The sequence below is a fragment of the Entelurus aequoreus genome, linkage group LG02, assembly GCF_033978785.1.
Source record: "Entelurus aequoreus isolate RoL-2023_Sb linkage group LG02, RoL_Eaeq_v1.1, whole genome shotgun sequence".
Lineage (NCBI taxonomy): Eukaryota > Metazoa > Chordata > Actinopteri > Syngnathiformes > Syngnathidae > Entelurus > Entelurus aequoreus.
This window is the reverse complement of record NC_084732.1, coordinates 70,478,873-70,493,045: the sequence shown is the minus strand read 5'-3', so window position 1 is coordinate 70,493,045 and position 14,173 is coordinate 70,478,873.

Below are 14,173 nucleotides of genomic sequence, written 5' to 3'. Positions count from 1 at the left end.
AGCTGAGCCGGAAGGCAAAGCTCTCAATTTACCGGTCGATCTACGTTCCCATCCTCACCTATGGTCATGAGCTTTGGGTTATGACCGAAAGGACAAGATCACGGGTACAAGCGGCCGAGATGAGTTTCCTCCGCCGGGTGGCGGGGCTCTCCCTTAGAGATAGGGTGAGAAGCTCTGCCATCCGGGGGGAGCTCAAAGTAAAGCCGCTGCTCCTCCACATCGAGAGGAGCCAGATGAGGTGGTTCGGGCATCTGGTCAGGATGCCACCCGAACGCCTCCCTAGGGAGGTGTTTAGGGCACGTCCGACCGGTAGGAGGCCGCGGGGAAGACCCAGGACACGTTGGGAAGACTATGTCTCCCGGCTGGCCTGGGAACGCCTCGGGATCCCCCGGGAGGAGCTGGACGAAGTGGCTGGGGAGAGGGAAGTCTGGGTTTCCCTGCTTAGGCTGCTGCCCCCGCGACCCGACCTCGGATAAGCGGAAGAAGATGGATGGACGTCTTTTACATGTCTCAACAATGGCGTCAGAACTGAGAAAATGAAACAAAAAAAACAATATACATTCCCTAACACAACACACATTTTGAAGAGTACTTTAAACAAATACCTCATTGGCCACATAGACTCACGGGGAATAAGGTATTAATCTTCCTTACAGAAATTTAAGGTACACTTACAACAACTTCTAAATCAGACATCCACCATCTTCTGTTGCTTTCTGATGAGTGCCACACCCACTTCGTCCTCCCACCCGGAAGTTAACAAACGGCACAACAATTTACGTTCCCCTTTTATTTACATAGTTTACATGAATACAACACATTTGCATCAACATACATTCACTGCACAATTATTATTTATTAAATTGATTGTATTTATATGTATCACTTTCACATTTTATTCAAATATTAAAATAACATGGGATAATACATGTACGAGTTTGAGTTTGAGTTTATTTCGAACATGCAAGTGCCTGGAACAGCGGCTACATACTGCATTTATATTATGTTGTCGATATTGTTACATTAGCCCTTTGAGACACTTGTGATTTAGGGCTATATAAATAAACATTGATTGATTGATTGATCTTATATTGTTACATGTTTCTGCATATACAAGTTATTTTTAGTTTGCCTATAAACTACATACTGTGTTTTAATCTAATTATAATCATGACCAACAAATTAAAGACAAATTCACAAAATCCTTTAAAAGGTTTGAAAAATTGCACAAGTAAGCATACTGCCTAGTTTCTCTTGTTATATTCTTATTTTTAACGGTTATATTTTTATTCTTATTGTTGCTTTTTATTTTTTATTCTTATTGTTATATTTCCCATTTTATTTTCATTTATACCCCCCTTATTTACTTTTTAAATTTGTTCTCAATTATGTACACTGCTGCTGGAATTTTAATTGTAATTTTCCTGAGGGTACTCTCCTGAAGGAATCAATAAAGTACTATCTATCTACCTACCTATCCATCCATCCATCCATGCCTATACAAATAAGGGTGTATGCAAGTCAATGACCCTACAGGGCGCAGGACTCACAATGACGAGGGTGCACTGTAATTAATCAAGTAAGGGACAGATGGTTCTCTTCAGGGTGTCGTCTTCATCATGCACACCAATTATTATACAAGTATGACCTTGTGAAGAGAGTTATTCTGCTTTTTTGGTGCTTAAAGGCCTACTGAAATGAATTTTTTTTATTTAAACGGGGATAGCAGATCTATTCTATGTGTCATACTTGATCATTTCGCGATATAGCCATATTTTTGCTGAAAGGATTTAGTATAGAACAACGACGATAAAGATTGCAACTTTTGGTATCTGATAAAAAAAAGGCTTGCACCTACCGGAAGTAGCGTGACGTAGTCAGTTGAACATATACGCAAAGTTCCCTATTGTTTACAATGATGGCCGCATGAAGTGAGAGAGATTCGGACCGAGAAAGCGACAATTTCCCCATTAATTTGAGCGAGGATGAAAGATTTGTGGATGAGTAAAGTGCAAGTGAAGGACTAGTGGGGAGTTGAAGCTATTCAGATAGGGAAGATGCTGTGAGAGCCGGGGGTGACCTGATATTCAGCTGGGAATGACTACAACAGTAAATAAACACAAGACATATATATACTCTATTAGCCACAACACAACCAGGCTTATATTTAATATGCCACAAATTAATCCTGCATAAAAACACCTGCGTGTTTGTTATGCTAGCTCCTAGCTCCTCTGCTAGCTCCTAGCTCCATAGAACACGCCAATACAATTCAAACACCTGATCAACACACACAATCACTCAGCCCAAAAGACCGTTTACCTAACCCAAGGTTCATAAAGCTTATATATTTTTAAAAAGTTACGTACGTGACGCGCACATACGGTCAAGTTATCGAATGTTTAGCAGCCAAGGCTGCATACTCACGGTACCTGATATTCAGCTGGGAATGACTACAACAGTAAATAAACACAAGACATATATATACTCTATTAGCCACAACACAACCAGGCTTATATTTAATATGCCACAAATTAATCCTGCATAATAACACCTGCGTGTTTGTTATGCTAGCTCCTAGCTCCTCTGCTAGCTCCTAGCTCCATAGAACACGCCAATACAATTCAAACACCTGATCAACACACACAATCACTCAGCCCAAAAGACCGTTCACCTAACCCAAGGTTCATAAAGCTTATATATTTTTAAAAAGTTACGTACGTGACGCGCACGTACGGTACGGTACGTGTTATGCTAGCTCCTAGCTCCTCTGCTAGCTCCTAGCTCCATAGAACACGCCAATACAATTCAAACACATGATCAACACACACAATCACTCAGCCCAAAAGACCGTTCACCTAACCCAAGGTTCATAAAGCTTATATATTTTAAAAAAGTTACGTACATACGCAAAAAAAAGCCAAAGCTGCATACTCACAGTAGCACGTCTGCGTCTTTGTCATCCAAATCAAAGTAATCCTGGTAAGAGTCTGTGTTGTCCCAGTTCCCTACAGGCGTCTGTGTATTCAAGTCAAAAGTCCTCCTGGTTAGAGTCTCTGTTATCAGAGTTCTTCCATCTTGACTGCATCTTTCGGGAATGTAAACAAAGAAGCGCCGGCTGTGTACTGTTGTGGCTGACTACGTTCGAAAAATACGTCCATTTCGCACCGACAACTTTCTTCTTTGCTTGCTTGGCTTCCTTCTCCATAATGCAATGAACATGATTGAAACAGATTCACGAACACAGATGTCCAGAATACTGTGGAATTATGAAATGAAAACAGAGCTTTTTCGTATCGGCTTCAATGTGGAAGGCATACCCGTGTTCGCCGGGCTACGTCACACGCATACGTCATCCTCAGAGGCGTTTCGAACCGGAAGTTTAGCGGCAAATTTAAAATGTCACTTTATAAGTTAACCCGGCCGTATTGGCATGTGTTATAATGTTAAGATTTCATCATTGATATATAAACTATCAGACTGCGTGGTCGGTAGTAGTGGGTTTCAGTAGGCCTTTAACGAGTCATGAAAGGCTCCTCCCCCATTTTATGAGCTAGCCTAAAATTAGTCGCAATTTATCATCGCCCATCTTTTCAGTGTTTGGGATTTTGATTTGGCCTCATTTAGTGAGTCCCGAGTAGGGTTGTACGGTATACCGGTACTGGTATAGTATTGCGGTACTAAAGAATCAAAAACGGCAATATACTCTGTTTGAAAAGTACGTCATCACGTCATGACGTTGCTGGTTTTGCGAGAAGAGGAGCATGTTCGGCAGCGCACAATCACGGAGTACTTACAAGCAGACAAGCTGTGTAGGCAGAAAAGGGAGAACGGACGCATTTTGAAGATAAAGGTGAAGTTATAACACTGAAACACACTCAGGAAGAGGTGTTTTAAGACATGGCTGGCTAGCTAGCGGGGAATGTCCATTCGCAGTCAGCAGGGTGTTAGCTACTTCTAAATCACTAATCCTCGCCTCCATGGCGACAAATAAAGTAAGTTTCTTACAATTATCATCCCTGCAGGATGAGGAATAGCTAAACATGCTTCACTACACACCGTAGGAGGATACGATAGCTAACCACTAACAGCAGTGCTAGCACCCTGAATGTAAACAAATGCCATGGGTGGATCAACACCTGACATCCACTGTAATGATACCAAGTACAATAGCATAAATAGTCGATACTACTATGATTACATCAATATTTTTAATCATCACAAAATAGTTCATATTATGTTTCTCAGAAAATATGTCCCTGGACACAGGAGGACTTTGGAATATGCCCAATGTATGATCCTGTAACTACTTGGTGTCGGAACAATATCTAAATTTGTGGTATCATCCAAAACTAATGTACAGTAAAGTATCAAACAACAGAAGAATAAGTGATTATAACATTTTAACAGAAGTGTAGATAAATGTTAAAAGAGAAAGTAACCAGACATTAACAGTAATTGAACAAGTGGATTAAAAATACATTTTTACAGCTTGTCCCTCATAATTTTGACAAAATAGAATGGAAAATGACAATATGTTACTGCATACTGTATCTCAGCAGACTAATTAGGAGCCTTTGTTTGCTTACTTACTACTAAAAGACAAGTTGTCTTGTATGTTCACTGTTTTATTTAAGGACAAAATTGTTCTTCGATTGCAATAAGAAACATATGTTTAATGTACCGTAAGATTTTTTGTCAAAATAAAGCCAATAATGCAATTTTTTTGTGGTCCCCTTTATTTAGAAAAGTACCGAAAAGTATCAAATTACATTTTGGTGCCGGTACTAAAATATTGGTATCGGGACAACACTAGTCCCGAGGAGGAGTTTGTTATAGTAGAAACTCTGTTTTTTAACCAAAATATCTGGTCCGAACCAAAATGGCCGACTTTCATTACACTAGCTGGCATCCGTTACATATGCAGGGTGTAGTTGCGTCAGCTGGGATAGACTCCACCTCTGCACATAAAAGGATCTGCTGTAGAAAATGTGTGGATGGTGTTGCGTCGGACAAGTTCTTCCTCCCAGGGAATCTAAGTTACTGGTCAATCCCAAATTCTTTAGAGGACATATGCTGAGTAAGAAGGACCGTCAAGACAGAATTCGAATATTTTCTAGTTTATTCCAAAGCTTTGGGAGGTCAACTCAATCAATACATTCGTATCGGCTGCTCTAGTTGATCTGGCATTCCAACGGAAAAGGCAACTCATTTCACACAAAGAAAACCTCCATCTCCCCCCCTCTCAACACTGATAAGAAGAGAGACATGGGGGTTGTCTTCACATTCCAATGGTTTACGACACTTAACATCTGAAGACAAAGAGAAACTGGTATACAGTGTACATGGAAAAATACGAGCTGCTCCAAACATGACTATGAATAAAATAAAAAACTCTTAAACATATGCATTCTCCACAATGGATGAACTGTTGTGAAAAGGTAATTTAAGTGCTAGTAGTGCTCTAACATTTTTTGCATTAGACTTAACTCAAGAAGTTTCCCATTGTGGGAATAAATGATAGCATTATCTTGTTCTCATTAGGTAAAATGGTAAATGTCAAATTGCATTAGGTGCGTACACTATTAAAATGTATGAGTAAAAACAGATTTTTACAAATTGGCATCACTTAATTGAAAATACAGCAGTACCTCGCTTTTCGTTTCTAATCTGTTAATATTTTGCTACGATTTATTTCTTCTCAATAGTGTTTCTCACCTTATTTATCAAAGCGCCAGCATACTTGTTACATCAAAGAATGCACCCCAGCAGGCACAAGACATTAAAACAACGTTGAGAACTTGTTGAATTAGGTCCTGACGTTGAGCAACTCAAACCTAACGTTGAACATGCTTTTTGACGACGTTTAATCAATGTTGGATTCTGACGTTGATTTGACCATTGAATTTTGGTCTTTTCCCAACCACTATTTTACAACACAAATACAATGTTGAAACAATATGCTTTTTGACGACGTTCTGAAAAAAAGAAACACTTAATGAATATCCTACTAACTTGTAAAAAGACCATTACCAGGAAATGGACATTACAGGAGAGCCCAACTTTGAAGCTATGGATGGAAATCACAATGGACATTTATAAAATGGAGAAGATAACGGCTTTTATTAATTATACATTGGAGAAATTTACTTCATACTGGGAAAACTGGGTCAATTATGTCACGCCCCATAAGCCTGATTTTATTTTCTCAAATTAGTGATTGTACTGTTTAAAAAAACGATTACTCTCTAAATGTCTAGTTTTTTAAAATGTTTTTATTTTGTTTTTAATAATCGGTTTATATTATTTTATTATTATGATTATTATTATTATTATTAATATTATTACAATTTTCTTTATTGATTTATTTGTTAATATTATTACTTTGGTTTTCTCTTTTTTTGAGGGAGGGGATGTGGCCTTGTTGGGATATTACCAAATACATCGATGTATGATGTATGCAAATGTGATGTAATGGATAGGAATGTCTGATGCTGGATGTCAATAAAAATGTAATTGAAAAAAGAAAAGAAAGAAACAATATGCTTTTTGACTACATTTATTCAATGTTGGATTCTGACGTTGATTTGACATTGAAATTGTTATGGTTGGACTAGGGCAGTGGTTCTCAAACTTTTTTTGTCATCCCCCACTTTGGACAAGGGAGTTTAAGCCCCACCTGCCCCCATCGCCCCAACAGAACGCTAATGCCAAGCTTAACATTTTCAAATTTATTGAACATCAAGTAACATCAAGTTGTATACATTCAAACTCAATAACATAAAATAACATCAAGTTCAATAATAAATAAAATAACTGTGCAGCTGTGGTATAACTTGCATCAAGTTCAATAATAAATCAAATAACTTGCATAAAGTTCAATAATAAATCAAATAACTTGCATAAAGTTCAATAATAATTTAAATAACTTGCATCAAGTTCAATAATAAATCAAATAACTTGCATCAAGTTCAATAATAAATAAAACAAGTGTTATAACTTGCATCAAGTTCAATAATAAATCAAATAACTTGCATCAAGTTCAATAATAAATACAACAAACGTGTTATAACTTGCATCAAGTTCAATAAAAAATCAAAAGTGTTATAACTTACATCAAGTTCAATAATAAATCAAAAAAATGGTTATAACTTGCATCAAGTTCAATAATAAATCAAATAAAAGTGTTATAACTTGCTTCAAGTTCAATAATAAATCAAATAACTTGCATCAAGTTCAATAATAAATAAAATAAAAGTGCCACTTTGCAATCTTTGCAAAAAAAAAGGAGGAGCTATGCATTTTGGCAAGACAGAGAAAGTGAACAGGGGCACCGCTAGGGATTTTGGGCCCCATGAAAAGAATCTTTACAGGGCCCCCAATACAGCGGCAACATTTTTTGATGCTATTTTACATACAATTATGCATTTTAATGGTATTCTGAATACAATGGAATTAATTTTGAGTCATTTATTTGCTGCACCACTGATTCTTGAGACTGTAGTAAAATGTATTATATTTTGTATTATATTATTATTATTATTTCAACACACACAGCTGCTCACCTCCTTCCTCATGTGGGGGCACTGGGGCTGATTCAGGGGCAGTGGGACTTGGGGGCTGACAGACAGCTGCTGGTGCACTTGACTCTGTTCAGAATGAGGCATCATTTTGACAGAGGGGAGATCAACTATTATTGAATAAGAACAGCTTGATAAATGTTTGACTGGATTGATTATTTAACTAATATAGCAGTAAAATGTAAAAATCCAGAGTTTTCTTGAGCTAACATGGTGAGAAAAGTGAGCTAGCTTATTACCACAGACAGGGACAAAGTTAATATGCATAACTTTCCACCACAACTAACAAACCCACCTTTTTTTTGGGAAATATTGGGTGACAAATTGTCGACCCTTCAACTCCTCCTCTCTTATTTTATTTTCCTTTCTTTTTTGGCTGCCTGATTTTTGAGGCATACTGCTGTCTCCTCCGCTTTGCCCGCTGTGGCGCTGTCTGTGACAAATCGCCGTGCTCTACCTGCAGCTGATCCAGTCGGACTGAACCATTTTACGTAAATAGAGGGGGGAAAAGGAGGGCCCTGCAGGTGTTGATGCTTCAAAAACAAATAAAGGTATTATTAGCAGGACATGGAAAATAAAACATGTATGATTATATGTTCGTTAATTAATTAGTGTCATTATTTTTTCTGTATTATAATTTCATCATCATTATATAAATAAGTAATTTACATTTATTTATATAGCGGATTCCACAGACCGAATCACAAAGTGATTTACAGTGTGTATAGAAAATGAAAGCATAGTAAAAAAAAATAATCTAAGAATATAATTAAAAAAAAAAAAAAAAAGTAAAGTGAAATTTCCTCCCGTTCCTCGCGCCCCACCTGTCATGTCTCTATTCCCCACCAGTGGGGCGCGCCCCACACTTTGAGAAATGCTGGACTAGGGTGAGGTGACGGCGACAGACACTAGATGGCAGTGTGAACAATGATTTATTTTATATATATATATATATATATATATATAAGTGTATGTGGTGTAAGACTATGTAGTAGTGATGGGTCCGGCAACACAGATGCATCGGCGCATGCGTCGAGCTCATAGAGCGATACCCTGTGTCTGTGCGCGCATCGCTTTTAGAAAGTCACGTGACCGAACACGAGCTGTTTTGGTCACGTGACCGCTCATGAGCTGTTCTGGTCACGTGACCGCTCATGAACTGTATCGCACTGACGCCTGCGCGCCAAACTGTGTTTATTAGGAAGCGGCGCAATGCGTGTTGTTGACGAACACCGTTAGGGCCGCTTGTTGTCACTGTCACTCAAAGTTGCATTTCAAAATTACACAGAATAAATGTGTTTATTTTGTTTAGAATTCAGATGGGTTTGATTTGGTGCGCGGCATATATTGGCTGTGCGGCGTACGGTGTGCGCGGAGGACGCTTGAGCACTGCGCAATTGCGCAGGCGCGCACCTTAGAGGGAATGTTGCTCACAGGTCACAGAGGAGGCGTCAGTGCGATACAGTTCGCGTATCGGTCACGTGACCAAAGCAGCTCATGATCGGTCACGTGACTTTCTAAAAGCGGTACGCGCACCGACACAGGGTTTCGCTCTATGAGCTCGACGCATGCGCCGATGCATCTGTGTTGCAGGACCCATCACTACTGTTACTAGAGAAGGTACAGGAATGACGGCGTGGCGAAGTTGGTAGCGTGGCCGTGCCAGCAATCGGTTACTGGGGTTCAATCCCCACCTTCTACCATCCTAGTCATGATACATGTTCACATTATTTGACTGTATCTAAAAAAGATAAAAATATATTTTTATTTAAATGAAGATATGAAATAATCCTAAATGAAATACAATGACTTGGTTTATATTATTGTATATACTAGGTCATAAAATCAGTGTCAGTTGAGTCGGTCCATAGGTTGCCTGTAGGGATTTTTAATGTCCAGCAGATGTCAGTATTTAGTGACACAGTATCGACACAGTATCAATACAGTTTTGCAATGTGTCGAAACGCTTCATGAGGCCTCATCAACCCATCACTACTATGTAGTTAGCTGAAGTGTGTGTTACCAAGTGTTGAACGAGAGATGAGGAAGTCCAGGGGAGAGAGAAGTCCGAGTCCAATGCGGTGGAAGTCAAGGATCGAGGGAGGCAGTCAGAGTCCAGAGGGAGATCCGGGGAAAAGTGAGGCGCACAGCTCACTATCGAGGTGACGGAGGGTACTGAGAACACGAAGGGGCACAGGGAGAGCAGGATTGCGTAATGCAGCAGATGATCGCTTACTGTACAGTAGACTATATTCCGGCCCCTGATGGCGGGTTCAGCAGGCTTATGTAGGCAGCTCCTTCATTACAGGCAGGTGTGCCGATTGCCGGTAAATGATTGCGCGTCCCTGGATGTGCGCCGCGGCCGTGGGCATGGCCCGAGGTGCGTTCATCAGGACGGACAGATGAGGGCGCATTGGAATGCGCCCTGGCCGTGACAGAAATGTGGTCATTTCCCAACCAACAACGTGGATCCAACGTTGGACATCAACATTGTCTCAATTTACAAATACAACTATTTTGCAACATTGTTTCAAAGTCACTTTTAAAGGACATGTATGTATAACTTGCGCTTGCTGGGACAGAGAACGACTGTGTGCTCACACAACTTGGTAATTACTAATGCAATCACAAGCATAAAGACTGAGTGTGTGTGAACTTGTGTTTAACCCTAATGCAAGATTAAGATTGACTATACACACTTACCCTTAGGATTCAAAAGGTACCCGCTCATAAAAGTGTCATAAATGAACAATAAATTAAAATATATACTTTTTTACTTACAACACTTGAAATCGCTTAACAAATTCAGATCTATTTATTGATAAGAAGTTTTTATTTTTTTAATTACTTGAATGTTTTTTTGTTGTATAGCCTTTTTGTCAAAACATTTTATGTTTTTTTTTTATAATGCACCAATTTTGTCAAGAGGAGTGGTCAAAAATTCAACCAGAATCTTGCCAGAAGCTTGTGGATGGCTACCAAAAGTGCCTTATTGCAGTGAAACTTGCCAAGGGACATGTAACCAAATATTAACATTGCTGTATGTATAATTTTGACCCAGCAGATTTGGTCACATTTTCAGTAGACCCATAATAAATTCATAAAAGAACCAAACTTCATAAATGTTTTTTGTGACCAAGTATGTGCTCCAATCACTCTATCACAAAACAATAAGAGTTGTAGAAATTATTGGAAACTCAAGACAGCCATGACATTACACTGCAAAAACTGAAATCTAAGTAAGATGAAATATCTAAAATAAGGGTGATATTTGCTTATTTTTTGTCCGATAAGATAATTCTTCTCACTAAGCAGATTTTATGTTAGAGTGTTTTACTTGTTTTAAAGGCCTACTGAAACCCACTACTACCGACCACGCAGTCTGATAGTTTATATATCAATGATGAAATCTTAACATTATAACACATGCCAATACGGCCGGGTTAACTTATAAAGTGACATTTTAAATTTGCCGCTAAACTTCCGGTTCGAAACGCCTCTGAGGATGACGTATGCGCGTGACGTAGACCGGCGAACACGGGTATGCCTTCCACATTGAAGCCAATACGAAAAAGCTCTGTTTTCATTTCATAATTCCACAGTATTCTGGACATCTGTGTTCGTGAATCTGTTTCAATCATGTTCATTGCATTATGGAGAAGGAAGCTGAGCAAGCAAAGAAGAAAGTTGTCGGTGCGAAATGGACGTATTTTTCGAACGTAGTCAGTAACAACAGTACACAGCCGGCGCTTCTTTGTTTACATTCCCGAAAGATGCAGTCAAGATGGAAGAACTCGGATAACAGAGACTCTAAACAGGAGGACTTTTGACTTCGATACACAGACGCCTGTAGAGAACTGGGACAACACAGACTCTTACCAGGATTACTTTGATTTGGATGACAAAGACGCAGACGTGCTACTGTGAGTATGCAGCTTTGGCTTCTAAACATTTGATCGCTTGACCGTATGTGCGCAACTTTTTTTTGCGTATGTACGTAACTTTTTAAAAATATATAAGCTTTATGAACCTTGGGTTAGGTGAACGGTCTTTTGGGCTGAGTGATTGTGTGTGTTGATCAGGTGTTTGAATTGTATTGGCGTGTTCTATGGAGCTAGCAGAGGAGCTAGGAGCTAGCGTAACAAACACGCAGGTGTTTTTATGCAGGATTAATTTGTGGCATATTAAATATAAGCCTGGTTGTGTTGTGGCTAATAGAGTATATATATGTCTTGTGTTTATTTACTGTTGTAGTCATTCCCAGCTGAATATCAGGTCACCCCCGGCTCTCACAGCATCTTCCCTATCTGAATAGCTTCAACTCCCCACTAGTCCTTCACTTGCACTTTACTCATCCACAAATCTTTCATTCTCGTTCAAATTAATGGGGAAATTGTCGCTTTCTCGGTCCGAATCTCTCTCACTTCATGCGGCCATCATTGTAAACAATAGGGAACTTTGCGTATATGTTCAACTGACTACGTCACGCTACTTCCGGTAGGGGCAAGCCTTTTTTTTTATCAGATACCAAAAGTTGCAATCTTTATCGTCGTTGTTCTATACTAAATCCTTTCAGCAAAAATATGGCAATATCGCGAAATTATCAAGTATGACACATAGAATAGATCTGCTATCCCCGTTTAAATAAAAAAAAATCATTTCAGTAGGCCTTTAAGGGTTTTGGTCCTAAATTATCTCAGGAAGATATTACAGCTTGTTGCTGAGATTTGATGACCTATATTGAGTAAAACATGCTTGAAACTAGAATATCAACTGATGCAAAGCTGTGTCATCAACACTCACAAGTATAAAACTACTTTTTTAAAGTAATAATTTCTTACTTCAAGCATGGAAAAAAAAATCATGATGCCGAGCGAATATCATTATGTCAAGATAATGGCATTAGCATTTACTTAATTTAAGAATATTTTTCAACATATTGAGCAAAAAGAAAAGTGCACTTGTTATTAGTGAGAATATACTTATTTTAAGGTATTTTTGGGTTCATTGAGGTTAGCTAATTTTACTTGTTTTGGAAAGTCTTGACAAGACACATTTCTTGTTCTATTGGCAGATAATTTTGCTTAGTTCAAATAAAATACCCCTAATTTATTTTTTTTTCTTGTTTTTGAACACTGACTTTTTGCAGTGTATGTTCTTTACAAGTGTATGTAAACTTTTGACCATGACTGTATATGTAGTATAGTGGTAACATTGCAAGTTACTTTATTTCCAAGAAAAACTGCATATAGTGTATATTATAGCTTTGCTGAATTCTACATTTTCGTCTTTGTGAAGCCACGGCTATAGACACTACTTGTGGATGTGCAGTGAGTATAGAAGCCGGCAACGCATCTCTAGAGCGCCTCTGACCCTCATTCAGCGTGTACATTCATCATTTTCCCACGCACACCCACTGTACCTATCTGCGGCCTGGCATGGCTGTCATCCTCCACTGCTGCTTCCTGTGTCGTGACGGCTCCCGTGTTTGATCTTCCCCGCCGTCACCCTCGGCTCACCAGGAATTTCAATATCACACGCTCTTGTGTGTATCCTCCATTCCAACCACTTGCAGCTCCGGCATTCATCTTGTCCTCCCGTGTGTGTAGGAGAAGAACTGCTCACTGGTGTGACACTATGGGCTTTGGGGATGGATGCGGAGGATAAAAGCTCGTATTAAACTTACCAAACTGTTTCATAAAATGCTGACATTAAAAGTGAGCTTTACTGTACATTGTTTTGTACGTTCAATTATGAAGCGAGAAAAAAGTTAGGGGTGTCCCAACTTGTCTTTTTCCACCCGTCCCTCATTTATCGGATGATTTTTCTTTTTAATGCATTCTAAATATGAAATACATTTGATCAAAAGTCCACTTACAATGGAGCCAATGGGAGCCATTCAATTCTGCCTATAAAGCCCCTAAAATACATCCAAACACCTCCATTAAGGTTTTATATACTGTACATGCTGTAACGGGCCCATTCATAATACATTTATTATTTACGTATTTTGATCATTTTAAGCATACGTGGCACATTAATTTCAATAACGCATCACGACGTTTGCTTTTTTGTTTTTTCATCACTGCAGACTTTATGAGAGCCAACAAACATAATAAAACATGCGTCGTTCTCGTCAGTTCCAGGTCCTAAATGGCTGTCAAAGTGTCCCAACTTGTCGGATTACATCTTCAGCCATCTACTTTCCAGGTGAGAGGCATGATTTAGGATGTACAATAAACTTACAGGGAGCAGGGAAGCGAGGAAACAGCAGATGATGTAAACATGGGGACACAAGGTAGTGCTCACGGCGCCGCTATAAATAGTTTTTGTTTGCTTTAGGGCTTATAAAAACAATATCACTAAGACTTTGTTAAAATTCAAGTCACGAAATGTAAATTGTGTATAGTTGGCGCTTTTTGAATGATTATTTATTGGATTTTATTGTCGGAATAGTGTCCCTCCCATTGGCTCTGCTATAAGCTGACTTTTATTTACGTTTATTTAACATTTAGAATGTATTAAACAAAAAATCCATCTGTGTCATGTCTTTCATAATGATTGTGAGCGATAGGCAAAATTCCAAAAAAAGT